A 16,225-nucleotide genomic window follows, 5' to 3' on the forward strand; every position below is an offset into this window, starting at 1 on the left:
TTTCAAAGCTACGAAATGTCATTGAGTAACACATAATTTATTGTCCAAAAATGTTTCTTGAAATATCAAGAGTATTATTCTGAAATGCAGGGCTCCATGAAATTGCCCTGTTTGCTCTATATAAAGGCCGCCGCTATATTATACATTTCTTAGATTCTTAGGTATCCTAATGGTTACTAAGATTATTTGAGTTAGTACAATCCTCTACCGTGAACTAACGTATTTGATAGTATTCTATGCATAGAGAATTATTTTCATCAAAAATATAACAAAAATTTCCTAATTATCGTGTAACAAACATAAAAAGATATTTTCGTAATTACAATACAGCATAATATTTCCAAGTATAAAATCTGATAATATCCACCGTCAGATGGAGTGAATATTTCCTTGTCGTTCGTAAATTCTAAATTTAATTGGATCTACTACTTAACGATTAATTAGGTGTTATTGCCAATTTGAAAAATTGTGTAATGTACTGATTGATTGATATATTTTAATAATAGACTAATATTAGCAGAATTCCCGTTCCTCGCTCGGAAACAATAAAGTCTAAAGAAAATATTAATTAAAGACAACATTAAATTAGTTCATTGCACTGAAAATTACAAATCTTTTTTGGTTCGTGGAAATTGCTACTCAAAAATCATATTCCTCCAAATGCCACCCTTAAACGTATTTTTTTTTTTTTTTTCAGTTTCTAAGCTAAGCAAAATTGATTTCTTGCATGGAATATTTGTATACTATAGACCTGTAACAATATATTGCTCTTTGATGAGTGTTTCAGAAGATATTTGTTTATTAATAATGAAAAGACATTTTAATCAAAATACTACCCTTTGGACCAAATTACTAGAAATTTCATCTTACACAATTTAGAATATGTAAAGAATATTTGTATAAAATTTTATCTTCAGCGAGTGAGAAAACTTCAAACTCCTTTTTCACCTTACTCGATGCTGAATTTAAAACAATAGCACTGCTTGTGGTTTAGAATCTAAGGAAAACATTAATTTAATTACCTACGCCTAACTATTTCGGAAATCTCGTGAATGACAAGGAAAGTGAAAATGAAATTTTGAGTTTTACGTCCCACGGTTATGCCGGTTAGGCTAAAGGAGACGGTGATAATGAGTAATGAATGAAATGGTGGAATGAAGAAAGTGAGAGGAAACGGAAGAACCCCGAGAAAACTCACGCACACGGTGTTTGTCCACCACAAAGTTCACTTGGCGGGAGCAGGGTTTGAACCCGAGACCCCTAGCAGCAGAGGTGAACGCTCTACCACTGAGCCACCGCGGCCCCCAGGCTAGGGATGCGCACGAGTCGAGTCGAGTCGAGATTTAAGCCTGTCTCGACTCGTCTCGAGAAAATGTTGTCTCGACTCGAAAATATATTGCTGTCTCGACTCGTGTCTCGACTCGACAGTCTCTGTCTCGACTCGACTCGAATTCGAGTCGAGACGTCTCGAAATTCGAGTCGAGACAAAATATACGAGTTAAAATATACACACACATCAGCCAGACCATTATGACTACCTACCTAATTGTTAGTATGTCCACCTTTTGGCACGAATAACAACGGCAACGCGTCTTGGCATGGTCGCAATGTTCCTCGGTGGGTCGCTGGAGAGAGTTGGCACCACATATGCACACACAGGTCATCTAATTCCCGTAAATTCCTGGGAGGGGGTGATGCGCCCTCACGTCACGTTCAATCACATCCCAGATGTGATCGATTGGGTTCAGGTCCGGAGAGTTTGGGGGCCAGCACATCACTTGGAACTCGCTCCTGTGTTCCTCGAACCACTCCATCACACTTCTGGCCTTGTGACATGGTGCATTATCTTGTCGAAAAATGCCACTACCGATGGGAAACATGGCCGTCATGAAGGATTGTACGTAGTCTGCAAGCAGCGTGTGATGCCTCGGCCGTCATGGTACCTTGCTCGAGCTCCACTAGACACATGGATGCTCAGCTGAATGTTCCCCAGATAATAATTAAGCCGCACCCAGTTTGTCTCCGTCCCAGAGTACAGATGTCAAGGAGCTGTTCCCTTTGAACACGACGGATTCGCACCCTCACATCGTCATGATGAAGAAGATATCGGTATTCATCAGACAATACAACGCTCTGCCATTGTGCCAAGGTCTAGTGGCGATGGTCACGTGTTCATTTCAGTTATAGTTGCCGATGTCGTGGTGTTAACATTCGTCATCGTTAGGAGTGTTCGGTGCACTGTGTGTACAGACTAGTGTTGTGAAGGCCTGTGAAAAAACGGAAATTTTGAGTTTAAAAAAAAAACAATTTTTCTTACGGTTTTCCCGAGCTGGGGAAAAAACGGAAATTTTGGGTATCATCAGAATCATCATTTTTGTTAATCACAGAATCATTTTAGTTAATATGTTAAATCAAACATATTTCATAGAGATATCTTCATTCTTTTATGTAAAATTCCGGAAATTTTGAAACCATTAGAAAAAATCATTTTTTCGGAAATATTGGCAAAAACAGGAAAATATAGTTTAAAAACTATTTGTTGGCCTGATGCTAGTAACCTTACTTGCGCTAACATGTCTGCAACATATACAGTGGGAAGTCGAAAATCTGAACTAATTGGGACCACAGGTATTCGGATTTTCAAATTGTTCGTATTTTCGGAAATGACCAAGAAAATGCCATTTCGGCTTACATATATTGTACGGTATGTTCTTCTATCGATACAGTGGTTATTCAGTACATACAGTAATTACAATACCGTACGTAAGGCTACTTACATTTAATGTTTCTGAAGAACTTGCTTGTACTCTAAATAACACTGTTCTTGTAAGTCACACTTAAAACTTATAGGCCTAAGAAAAAATAAAAATAAAAACACATGACAAACAATTACATATAAGTGAACTTTTGTAAAAACACTGACTTCACATAACGTCGATGGACACGCTATTGTTTGTTTATCGCTAGCGTTAAGACGAAATGTAAAAAGCTTCTACGGACCGCGTTCGGATTTTTGACGTTAGGATTATCGACGTCCTACTGTATATACAATGTATTTCGCTAACGGAAAAATACTTAAAGCAACAGGTTTTAATTCTACTTTACACACGTATACCGCACAAGTAAGTAAATCTGAGCAGCGACAAAAATATATTAAGTGAAACTTCTGTTAGTTATTATTCCAGACTAGCAGAATATCCGTTCTTCGCACGGGGAGAATAGTTTCATTTTGGACACAAAGGGCACCTAAACTGTCACCAATGAACTTGTGGAGCCCCAAAACTATGAATTTGACATTAATATCGATAATTTGCAATTATCTTTACATGTCACCATCCCCCTTACAGTACTAATGGGGCTGAATTTGTGGATTTAAACGGCATCTTCTGTTCATCTCAGCGAGTATGGATTCGAGGCCATTTTCGATCATGTATATATATATACAGAGGCGGATTCAAGGGGGCTAAAGCCCCCCTTCACACTCAAGTATACAGTGCATAAAATGGGTTTCAATCCTGCTTTACACTGGATAAAACTGCAAACTATGGTTTAGCCCCTCCCTTGATCATATCCTGGATCCGCCAGTTAAGTGTGCACCTCTCGAACTGCTCACAAACAGGCAAGTCAACAACACTGATTGTTCCTTAATATGTCATATGATCACTTCGAATAGCTAACAGAGCCTCGCACCTGCGTGACATGGATTCAATCAGATTATCGATGAGTTCTTGGGGGATATTGTGCCACTCATCCAGAAGAGCGACTTCCAGCTCTGGAATGGTTGTTGTATTTACTGGCCTAGCGGCAATTCGTCTGCCAAGCATATCCCAGACATGCTCAACTTGAATGAGATCCGGAGAGCATGCTGGCCATTTCCTCCGAGCGATACCCTCAGCATCCAGCATCTCATCCACTAACCGAGCTCTATGAGGACAAGTATTGTCATCCATAAAAAGGAACGAATCACCAATGGCACCAGCATAAGGAAGAACAAGAGTTTTCATGATATCATCCCTATATCTGAGAGCCGTCAAAGAGCCATTTCGGATGATGTGAAGCTCAGTACGCCCACCATTGCTGATTCCTACCCACACCATCAGTTCACCACCATGATACTTGGATCTTTCTCGCACAAACATGGGATTGTGTCGCGTTCCACACTCTCTCCAGATGAAAACACGTCGATTATCAGGCTCTACACTGAATCGAGACTCGTCAGAGAACAAAATATTGTCCCATTTATTGCGTCCCCACCCACGATGTTCCTCCGCCTACGCTCTTCGATTAACACGGTGTCGTGCAGTTAATGGGACACACACCATAGGCCTAAGTGCGTAGAGACCACCTTCTTGAAGGCGATTGCGGACCGTTTGAGTGGATATTGTGCGTCCTGTTGTTGTTCGGAAGGCTTGCGGAACCACAGTTGTATTCTGGCGCCGGTTTCGACGGGCTGTTATCAAGAGATAACGATCGTCTCTGGCTTTGGTTGCTAGTGGCCGGCTCTGTCCTTGTCTTCTTCGAACACTTTCAGTTGTTTGAAATCGATTCCACAATCGGGAAATCACACTTTGTGCCACTCCTATAGCATGTGCCACCTCCCGCCGTGACTGACCAGCTTCCAACCTGCCGACAGCTCGCCATGCCAACGATTCTGGCAAATCACGTTGTTGCGCAATTTCACTACGTAGATTTGTGACGCTCTAAACACAATGAGAACAAAGGTATCCTGGAGCTGAAATGTGTTGGCAGCGCCACACTACAAAATGATATCTAGTAACGCCACGTCACTGATCACGTGCACAGATGTTCCAAACGGTTCGTTTGCACGTTGGGCCTTCATGATTTTAATCTGAACTGGACAAGATACAGTGTTCTCACATTATTCGTAAGAAGTTTTACATGTGTTTTCATCTGATTCCCTAATTTTGATATATATTATTATATTAGCTACATATATATATATATATTATATACCCATTCTTCGCATAGAAGTCAAGGCCTGTGGAAGTATTACCCTCCTTTCCGCGACCGCGAACATCATGGATTTGACACTAATATCGGTCATTTTGTATTACTTTTACATGTTTCGGTATCCCCTTCCGCCCCCCCCCCCCCCCCCCCCCCCGCTGACTCCCGACCCGCATACAATGGTAGCTGAATTTGCAAGTGATCACTAATGAAAGTGTCACCATTGATCTCAGAGACCGCGAAAACTATGGATTTGACACTAATATCAGTCATTTCGGATTACTTTTACTTGTCTCGGTATTCACCCCTTCCCCCCGCTGACTCCCGGCCCACATACATTGTAGCTCAATTTGCAAATCATCGCTAATGGAAGTGTCACTATTGATATCAGCGACCGCGAAAACTATGGATTTGACACTAATATCAGTCATTTTGGATTACTTTTATATGTCTCGATATCTCAACTCCCCCTCCCGGGACCCCCGGCCCGGTGCCTCATAGCATGAATTTGGAAGTTAATGCTATCGGAATTTCACCATTGATTTTAGCGACCGCGAAAACTATGAATTCAACACTAATATTGGTTATTTTCTACTATTTTTACATGTCGCGGAAAACGACCCCTGAGACCCCCCTGGTTCGAATTTTGACAAAATCGTTTAACTCTGGTCTGGAGCCTGAGCCAAGGTATTTGTGACTAAAATTTGGTAAGTCTCGGTCAATTTGTCTGGTTCCCAAGCCGGTTCCGGTAAACGCCCCCCTGAGACTCTCCTGGTTCGAAATTTGAAAACAACTTTTCGTCTTAATCTGGGGCCTAGGCCAAGGTACTCCTGACCAAAATTCGGTAACTCTTGGTCCACTCGTCTGGTCCCCAGGCCGCACCAGGGGCGGATCCAGGACCGACTTCTGGGGAGGCGGTAGGTTGTCATACCACTACTTTTAAGGGCTCTAAACTTTGCGATGGGTTTTATTTATATATATAAAATAAGAAAGTTTCCTCTTGTGGGGGGCGATCGCCCCGATCGCCCCCCCTCGTATCCGCCCCTGGGCCGCACACAGACAGACAAACACACAAACAAACTCTTTTTTTTTATTTATTTATATTAGACAGCTGAATATACCCATTCTTCGCATGGGGGCAGTACTTGGAAGACAACGTCTGTTGAAGTATTACCATTCATTTCTGCGACCGCAAAAACTATGAATCTGACACTAATATCGATCATTTTGGATTACTTTTAAATGTCTCGGAATCCAGCCAGGGGATCTCAGGGGGGCGTTTACAGGGACATGTAAAAGTGGTAGGAATTGGCCAATATTACTGTCGAATTAATGGTTTTCGCGGTCGCTGAAATCAATGGTGAAACTCTGATCGCATTAAGTTCCAAATTCACCCTATTCGGACCGGGGTCACCGGGGGGAGGATACCGTCCCCCTGAGACCCCGCTAACTCCCGGCACGCATACAATTGCAGCTAAATTTGCAAGTCCTCGCTAATGAAAGTAACACCATTGATCTCAGCGACCTCGAAAACTATGGAATCGACACTAATATCGGTCATTTTGGATTATTTTTACATGTCTCAGTATCCCCCTGCTGACTCCCGGCCCACATACAATTATAGCTGAATTTGCAAATCATCGCAAATGGAAGTGTCACCATAGATAATAGCGACCGCGAAAACTATGGATTTGACACTAATATCGGTCATTTTGGATTACTATTACTTGTCTCGGTATCCGACCCCCCCCCCCCCGGTGACCCCCGGCCCGAATAGGGTGAATTGGGAAGTTAATGTGATCAGAGTTTCACCATTGATTTCAGCGACCGCGAAAACTATAAATTCGACAGTAATATCGACCACTTTCTACCACTTTTACATGTCCCTGTAAGCGCCTCCTGAGACCCCCAGGTTCGAATAAAAAAAAGATTCGTCTTGATCTGGGGCCTGGGCCAAGGTACCCCTGACCAAAATTTGGTAACTCTCGGCCCACTCGTCTGGTCCCCAGGCCGCATACAGACAGACAAACACAAACAAAGTATTTATTTTTTTAAATTAGACTAGATAGATTCTTGCAAATTATGCCAGATATTCATATTATCTTTCCGAACTAATTTTAAAGACTCGCTCCTACTTATCTTTATATATATATATATATAGAGGAAAGTACCCAAAACCGGACCCCCATTTTGTTTTTAATTTTTTTAAATATAAATTACTTAAAGAAACTATTTTAAAAGCGTGAAATATTTACTTTACAATGTTATGCACCATTTACATTCTACTTTCAGAAAAAATCATTAGCAATTGTTATTTTAAAAAATGTTTTCGAAAAGCTTACACTTTGGTGGTTTGAAAAATAGTTGCTAAAACCGGACCCCTTGCAAAAGTTATCGAAATAATACTAAACAAAGTTAGAAAAATGTATTAAATCTCAGCAAACATAATCTAGTTTTAAAGTATAAGTGCAATAAAACAAACACATGATTTAGTTTTAATAAAAATATGCAGCATACATGTATCTGTGTATATGAAGACACAGTAAATATGAAAATGAATTAAATCTTTTAGCTACAAAAATCGCAGATGTACACGTCGTTTTTAGCCTCAGCACAATCCACATGGGCCCACAGAAAACAGAACGCGCATAACCCAAAGTTCTCCTCTAGAATCTTCGGAAAATTTCCTGTCACAAATCATATACCAGGCGTCATCATTTTTGGATGGGGAAACTTCCGGGGAAAACTGCAATTCAGATATTCCTGAGGACATGCTGTTTTCATCCTCTGTGCTTGACTCTTTCGCATTTTCCTCAAAATTAAGGCGCTTTCTCAGAAATTGTTTCCCTTTTCTAGACACTACTGCTGAACGATTTTCCCGGCCGCGATTGCTTTTGCGTCCTTCAGCACGATTCCTTTCTTGCTGTTCAGCTTCCTTTGCTTCTTTAGCTCTTTTAGCTTCCATCCTAACTGCGTCAATGGCTTTAGTCATTTTAGACGGACTCCACTTCCTTTGTTCAATCTTCCCCATTATCTTCTTTGAATCTCCAACGTAATTCAAAGAGAATAGTTCTAAGAGTGTGTACAACTTCAGCCAGACTTTAAACGTGAAAAATCAGGGGTCCAGTCTAGGCAACTGAAGGGGGTCCGGTTTGCGCGACTATAGCCTACAGTTTATTAATTCAATAGATTTTTAACCAAACAACTAAACGAAGCGATTTAGTGATAAACATTAGCCCAAAACCTCATCATTTAAGAATATATATAGGTCGAAGGAATTATCTACTAATATCCAGGAGAAATTATAAAAAGTGTAGCACAACGTAAAAACTTTTTCCACTGTCAAAACACGTAATGACGGACTGATAAGCAACAAGTGAAGCGGGCGACGTGTGTGCTCTGTTAGAGAGTGGTAGAAGTCTAAGCTACTATTTAGACTTTGTCCTGCTAGAGTTCAGGAGAACGTATAGGCAGGAGACCGGGGGTCCACCTTAGGGGGAGGGGTCCGGTTTAGGGCACTTTCCTCTATATATATATATACAGTATATCTATATTTATATCTATCTATATATATGTGTATATAACAAACGCAGGAATTACCCCCTAAATAACACTCCTGGAGGACCCCTTTCTCAAAAAATTTGCTTGGGAAACACTTGTAGAAACTTCAGTTTTCGCGCTGGACGATTACCGAGACCTGGTGAACCAAAAAAAAAAAAAACTCTTTTTGCGATCGAATTTAAAAAATAGTTCTTAGGTTAGTATTCACTGAGAATATTTTTTATAAAATTTAAATATGATGAGTAAATCACTGGACTTTGAATACATCCACATCGTATCCACTGAGTTGCGAAATTGTGTACCTCCAGACATGGGCGGCCGAAGAAAATTTTCTTGGGGGCATCTTCAATGTTTGCTATATGAGTCTGATATTTAATGTGCATGGTTTGTTATATTACGTATACATTTTCGTGAGCCAGGGAGGTTCATTCTTATCAAACACGGAGATTATGAAGGAGCAGATCTACTGTACACAATATAATAAAAACATCTCTTTCGGATTTCTATCATCCCGCAGTCCAACCCCGAGACGGAAACATAAGAGATAGGCTTTTTGTTTTTAAACAAGATAACGTGCCTAGCGAATGCTTTACATTGTGAAGATTATATTAGTGAAAATTAAGCGAATATAATTTTACAACTTAATATACATATTACTAAATGTTGAGCTCCTCGTTCCTATGTGGTTAGCGTATGCGCCTTTCTCGAACTTGGTTTGATTCATGGTAGGAGCTCATGTGTTTCAAATCCGACGTTAAACTGTACTCTCACGTCTTGTAGAGCTTTGCTCCTGAAAACGACGCTAAACTATAATGTAATTTAATATTACTAAATAATAAAAAAATAATGACTTACCAAGATGACGTCAATTTGGCAGTCATCAAATCCATTTTATACTTTCACTTAATCCAATGGATATTAATATAACAATTACAAGACACACACGCATATAAATACTCAGAAACAAGCACATACACAAATATGAACACTTCAAATCTATTTACATGTGGTGGACTGCGCTGCATCAAGCACTGTTATCTTCGTCATCATCTTCTCATGTATCTGCATTATTTTATTCAACCACAGATTTGTTATTTGTACGCATTATTCATTTTTGCATTTTCGGGAGGGTTCAGGGTTCTTTCTTCATTTAAAGAGTCGGTTCTCTGTATTGGAAAGAGAATCAGGGGAGGAAGGGGGAATTTATACTTTATGAATGGATAACATTATAAGAAATATATACAAAACATGCCGCTTCCGACGCAGCACTGAAGCATTTCTTTTAGCGGTCATACCCTCTTCCCTCTCAAGTTGTAAAGTGAGAAGGAACAGAAACATCCCAGACACTCAGGGTTCAGTTGACAATAATAAAACTATGGGTAAGTAAACATCTTGTGCAGAGTCACGTTTTGCTTATTTTTGAACATTTCTGTGAATTCAACAATACAACAGCGGAAATACTAACTGGTTTTAATACTCTAACCATCGCTTCAACTAAGGGATAATTCCCAACGGTCAGTGAGCCATCTAAATTTTCGTTCTTTTTCTGTTCTCCAGAGGAAAGAATGAGATTTTGCCAAGATGCTAAAGTCAAGTAGCCGGCTTGTATAGATAATTGAATTCGAATTTTCAAGTATCTATTTACTAAATGCCCATATCGTGTATGCATGCATTTGCATGCATTATTTAATAAGCAAATAAAGTACACACACGATTAATTATGTCAGTGATAAACGGTGTTTATTGAAAAAAAAATCTCTCCAAACAATGAAGATTAATCTTAGACTGGAGAAATGGTTATCCTTCGTTTTCATTACATTTGGCCATGAAATAAACGCCTGCAGATATACAACCCCTATATACAACTATGTGATGTTGGAATATATAACTCGTAGGGTATGATGCTTTACTTTTTCAAAAATTTCAGTACTTCTAGTGAAATGAAATCTTAAATTTTACGTCCCACGATTATGCCGGTTAGGCTAAAGGAGACTGTGATGATGAGAATGGTGGAATGTAGAAAGTAGGAAGAAACGAGAAAACCCACGAGCATAGTGTTTGTCCACCACAAAGTCCACACGGCGCGATCTGGGATCGAACCAGGGACCCAAGCACCGGAGGTGAACGCCCTACCACTGAGCCACCGCGCCCCCAGAGTACTTCTAGTGTACCCCTATAAATGTAATAAAGAACTAATTGCTTTTTTTTAAATAAAAATATTTAATTAGAACTGCACAATTTACACAAAATTTGGAATCGACAAATGAAAACGGCACCTTTCTAGCACTTGTGGGTTTGAGATCTCATTGTTGAAAGGATTGGAGACAAACATATAAACTTTTCTGTGAGGAGAAACATATACGCGTAAATCTAGTATTTTAATATATAGATAATAATTGCAATAGTTTTATTTTCGAGTGCTATTTTTTAATATTCGCAATATTGAAATTTTTGAACTTAAATTTTTCGCGTGTTTGAAAAAAAAGAGATATCATTACTAGTAAAATTAACCTAATACAAACATATTTATTTTTTTCAATTTTTCCGGAAAATAAAAAAAACGATTTTTTAAAAAGCAGGTTCAAAATTTCCGGAAATTTGACAACACTAGTTCAGACACACTTGTACTTTGCCCAGCATTAAACTCTGATCTAAGTTCCGACGCACTTCGCTGCCTGTTCTGTTTTACCAGTCTGCCCAGCCTACGGCGTTCGATATCTGTAATGAGGTGAGGGCGCCCAACCCCTCGACATTTGGACGTCTTTTCCCCTTGGTTTCGCCACTTGTTGAAGACCATCACCACAGCACTCCTCGAACATCTGACAAGTCCTACAGTTTCCGAAATTCTCGTGCCGAGTGTTTCTGAGCGAGTACTTTCTTCAAAATAATATTAAAAATTATAGAAAAATTTTCGAGACATTCGAGTCGAGTCGAGATTTTTACCTGCTGTCTCGACTCGAAAATTCGAGTCGAGAAATACGTTTGACTCGACTCGTCTCGAATTTTACAAAGTGTGTCTCGACTCGAATCTCGACTCGAATTCGAGTCGAGTCGAGTCGAGTCGAGATTCGAGACATGTCTCGACTCGTGCGCATCCCTACCCCATGCAAGGAAAGTGTCTAAGCAGGTTTCTCCTCTTAGGGGTGTAATTATGTAAAACTCGTGTCTTATCGCCAACCTAGTATTCAATGAGAAAACAAGAACAAAGCTTAAGTTTCTATACCCAACATTCTGGTAAAGGAAAAAAAATCAATGCTGCCTTTTCCACCTTAAAAGACATTTCATAAAATTGTGAGACACGGAAAAATTGGTACATTTGAAGGCCATACTCATAACACTTTCAGAGATCCGGAGAATGAAAAAAGTACGACTGCTATTTACCAAAATCACATCTCACTTATATACTGTATCTCAGGGTATATGGAAAATATGTACGAAAACCTCTCAGGTTGTACTCTGGAAGATTTAAAGAATGTTAAGTCCCACTTGGGGCTCAAATGTCCAAAATCTTGCATTATCCACAGCGTAGAGTACTTGGAGAACTTTTGCGCAAAATTTAAGATTCAATACTTAACAGTATTGGAGATCTGAAGAAGGGATAAAAACCCTTCTTCTCCCACTTAATAGCATCATTTCAGATTTTGTCTAGCAGGGGACCAATATAAGAATTTCACATTTTTATTACTGCAAATTAGTAAATAATCGATTAAAAAGTATAGACCTCTCAGATCCAAGGGGGTAATTGCCATTGCTTTCTTCAAATGAAGCACCTGGCCGCCTCCCTCCTTATGAGTCGCATTTCACAAAATCATTTTTTATCAAAAAATAAAAAGCGTTTGTTCAAAATTTGAAATTCTTAAGCCCACAGATTTCACTTGCCGCTTAGTGACTGAGACAGTGAACTTACTCCTTTGTATACAGAATAAGATTCTATACCTGATCTAGCATACAGAAATAAAAGAATAAAGAAGTTCATATTTCCTCATGTCATCTTAGGATATGATATGGTTTCGTATAGCCATTTCTTATCTACAACCTAGAGTACAAGAAGTGTATATAAAAAAAAAGGAGGAAGGAACAATGTAATTTCAAGGTTTCACGCGTAACAGTTTCGAAAATGAGGAACGACAAAACAAACAAATCAGACTTCCCAACCAGTCTTAGATATGAATTTCTCAAAGCTCTGCTGTATTGATTAGAATACACAGAGAATCTTTCCAGTGAATGACGAAGATAATAGTTGTGCTTCTCTCCAGCAAAAAGTGTTCAGCCGATCGATCTGAAATTTAGTACGTAGTAGGAGACTAAGAAAAGCTAGATCTGAGAGACCGATACAGAATATAGGTTAAGGGAGTGATTAATAAGTTGAAAAAGAATATAAGTGCATGTTCCACTATAACTGTGGAACGCTTGAAGGAATTTCCCGAGCTTGGTACACGTATGAATTACAATCTGGAAACAAATACATTGGGGGTAGACACCTCTAGCATCCCATGGAGTGTGGGAAGTGTGAGACGTAAAAATAATTTAGAAAACACTCGATATTAATGTCGAATCTATAGTTTTCGGTATTTCTGAGATAAATAGATGTATTGTGGGGCAAGATAACTCCAACATCTAGCACCACTTGAAGCCTGGAGGGTGTGATGACATGTAAAAACAGACGACAAAGACCGATATTAATGTCCAGTCCAATTTTCGGGATCGCTGAGTAGAATAGTAGCACTCTCAATCCCTTTGGAACCCAAGTTCAGCTTACATCATAATGGGAATGAGAAGAGGAGAAACGAAATATCCAAAATGACCGACAGTAGTGTCGAATTCCTAGTTGCGCTAAGCTGATTGGTGACACTTCAGTAGACATTTAAGCCTAAGTTTAAGCATGAAAGGGCATGTCAGCTGGCCCAGGTTGGCTCCCTGATATACACTGGGATTCAACTCCCTAATATCCCCTGGGCGATTCCTCCAATAACTAGAACGGGAAGCAAAGATACTCTCAACGAGCGTCAATTCTATTAAGTAATACAATTCCCCTTCGCAGTAAACAAAATAATTATCTTGACCAAAATGAAAGCTTTCCTTTGGAAGAGCAGCATGCTTCAACTTTGCTGTAGATTGGATTCAAAACTAATACTACTTTGCCTGCACTAAGCGCAATTTTTGCTTGACAAAAACCATGTGCATGAGTTTTCTCGGGGTCCTCCATTTTATCCCTGTTTTCTTCATTGCATAGTTTTATTCATTATCATTAGGAGCTGAAGTTCATGGCCTAAAACCTATAAACATATAACCTATAAAATGTCCTTAAAAACATGGGAAAATGACCCCAAAATTTAAAAAATGATGATTAAATTTATAACTTTAAATGAATTCAACAAACACACCGAACGATAGCCATTGTGTCCGCGATACCAGAAAAAAATAAGGTAGCTTCTTCAGGTGAAATATATGAGAATGATTTTAAATGAAATAACAAAATAAAATAAGCATTTAAACAATTTAACAATTAAGACAAATACAGTAAATTATTCAGTGTAAGATACACTTATTCCTTGTATCTCGGCATATCGTGTAGCGTGGTGTGTTTCCATGTTCTGTGTGTTACTGCAAAGATAAAATTAATTAGTAGAACAGGATATAGAGATAGTTAAGTGTGATTAAAACTGGTATATCAGCTCTGCATGAGACAGTTCGTAAGTGATATGTCGACGTACTCGAATTAGTGAAATAGACAAAGAAGATTTGTATCTCCTTTCCATAAAAGACGCTGTCGAATAAGCCACATCCCACATAAAATAGTGCGATACAGTGATCAGTGCACAATGACTCATATTTAACAGAACTACACACCTTAAGCTCTGGCTCTTTCAGAGCCATTCCAGTGCAGTAGTGTAATAATTCATTGCAAACATGTCCGTGCAGGCGAGCCTCTACCACAAAAGGGCTCCCAACACCATCAACGAGGTCGCCAAGAAGCACAAAGAAAATTACAACCCCCTGGGAGCCGGCCCCCGCAGAAGGCAGTCCCAACCTTGGAATACTGCCAAAATGGCACCAGCCAAGGCTCAACTAATAAGTCAAGCTATCCAGGATGCAGCAGCGAGTTCCCGCGACGCTGCACCCCTGAAACAAGTTTAGTTCAGGTCTTCAACCCCTGGAAAGGTCCAGCAGCTCACAGCATCCACCAAATGACGCGGCTGCCACCAGCTTCAGCGAAATGGAAGTTGCAACAGACCCGGCCAATCATCTTAACGAAGACGAAGCCCCCTAGGGTTCCAACGCCCCAGGAGGACAGCCCAAACCCCCGCAACCGGACTCATCTCCTCCCTGATACAATTCCGGAACAATTTCGCCCCGTTGCAAACAATCCAAGCTGGCAACACCCAAGACGATCAAATGGACCAGGAACCAACAGAAGCTATAGAAGAAGAAGACGAATTGCCCTCCCTCCCCACCCGCAGAATCCCCCTATCTACATCTATGAAGTTGAAAAGCCATACAACCTCATCAAGACGCTGGTAACCACGTGCAAGGTTCCACTCATGATGCACCAAAGCTAGAACTCGCTGTAGATCCATTGCAAAACAATGGAAGACTTGCCCAAAATCGACGCTTATTGTACCCAGACGAAACGCTCTTACTCCACCGAGCTTTCAAAAACCATGCGACCACTGAAGATCGTAATACGCAAACTGCCAATCGATACAGAAATCAAGGACATTCAACCCGCCTTGGTAGTTGAAGGATTCTCTCCAGCCGAAATATCTCAGATGAGAGGAAGAACGGACGCACAGGAAAACAGTCCAAAATTCTCACTATTTCCAGTGAGCCTGCCCAAAACTAAAACCAACGCAAAAATCTACGACTTACGTTACCTGCTCTGCTGCATAATAACGGTAGAACCCTACAGAGGGACACTTCACGCATCTTCAATGTTATAGATGCCAGAGGACGGGACACTCGCAAACCACGTGTCAAGCCACTGCCCGATGTGTGAAATGCGGGGTCCCCCACCACACTAAGGAGTGCCCGAAGACCAGCAGAAAGACACCAGCAACCTGCGTAAACTGTGCAGGGAAACACTCGACCAATTACCAAGAGTGCGAATATCTCAAGGCCGCAAAAGCGAAGAAAAACAATCAACGCACCCAAAACGCACCTTAGGACACCAGCGGAAAGAAGACCAACCCACTATCATCAGTCATTAGAAGCCTTCACCTCCTCCACAGCCAACAATGCCCTACCAAGCACAAGCAAAGCATCGCAACCACCACTCGTGACGCAACCTACAACACCAGCCCAAAGACCTACCGTCAGGGAGAAACCAACCAAGGAAGCCCACCCATTCCACAGAAAACAAAGTACGATCAACGGACACTACGCTCGCACAACCAAGTACATCGACAGCCATGACATCCAGCGAACCCTCTTTTGCCACCATCATCAAGGAGGTAATGGAGCTGTTCCAAGGTCTAAACATTAAGTCATTCCTCACCAAACTAAAGACAGGACTACAGAAGATATCCACTTAAACAGAAGATATTCGATTGTCAAGATGATGTCACTCCTGAAAATCTTTGCAACCCTCATCAATGAAGGCTCAGCTTAAACACTCCGTAAACAGGCATCTACGTGTAGTGTGCTCGAGTTGAGTTGAATTTCAGTTTAGCGTCCCTTTCAGCAGCGAGGATATGTG

General features: G+C 40.4%; 1 protein-coding gene across 2 annotated transcripts in view; it reads left to right on the forward strand.

The window, feature by feature from the left end:
• Window positions 1-16,225, forward strand: part of LOC145675686 (lachesin-like) — a 1,025,328-nt gene that overhangs the window by 935,213 nt on the left and 73,890 nt on the right. The window lies entirely within an intron of this gene.

The sequence above is a fragment of the Thermobia domestica genome, chromosome 2 (genome assembly GCF_964235325.1).
Source record: "Thermobia domestica chromosome 2, izTheDome1.hap1.1, whole genome shotgun sequence".
NCBI lineage: Eukaryota > Metazoa > Arthropoda > Insecta > Zygentoma > Lepismatidae > Thermobia > Thermobia domestica.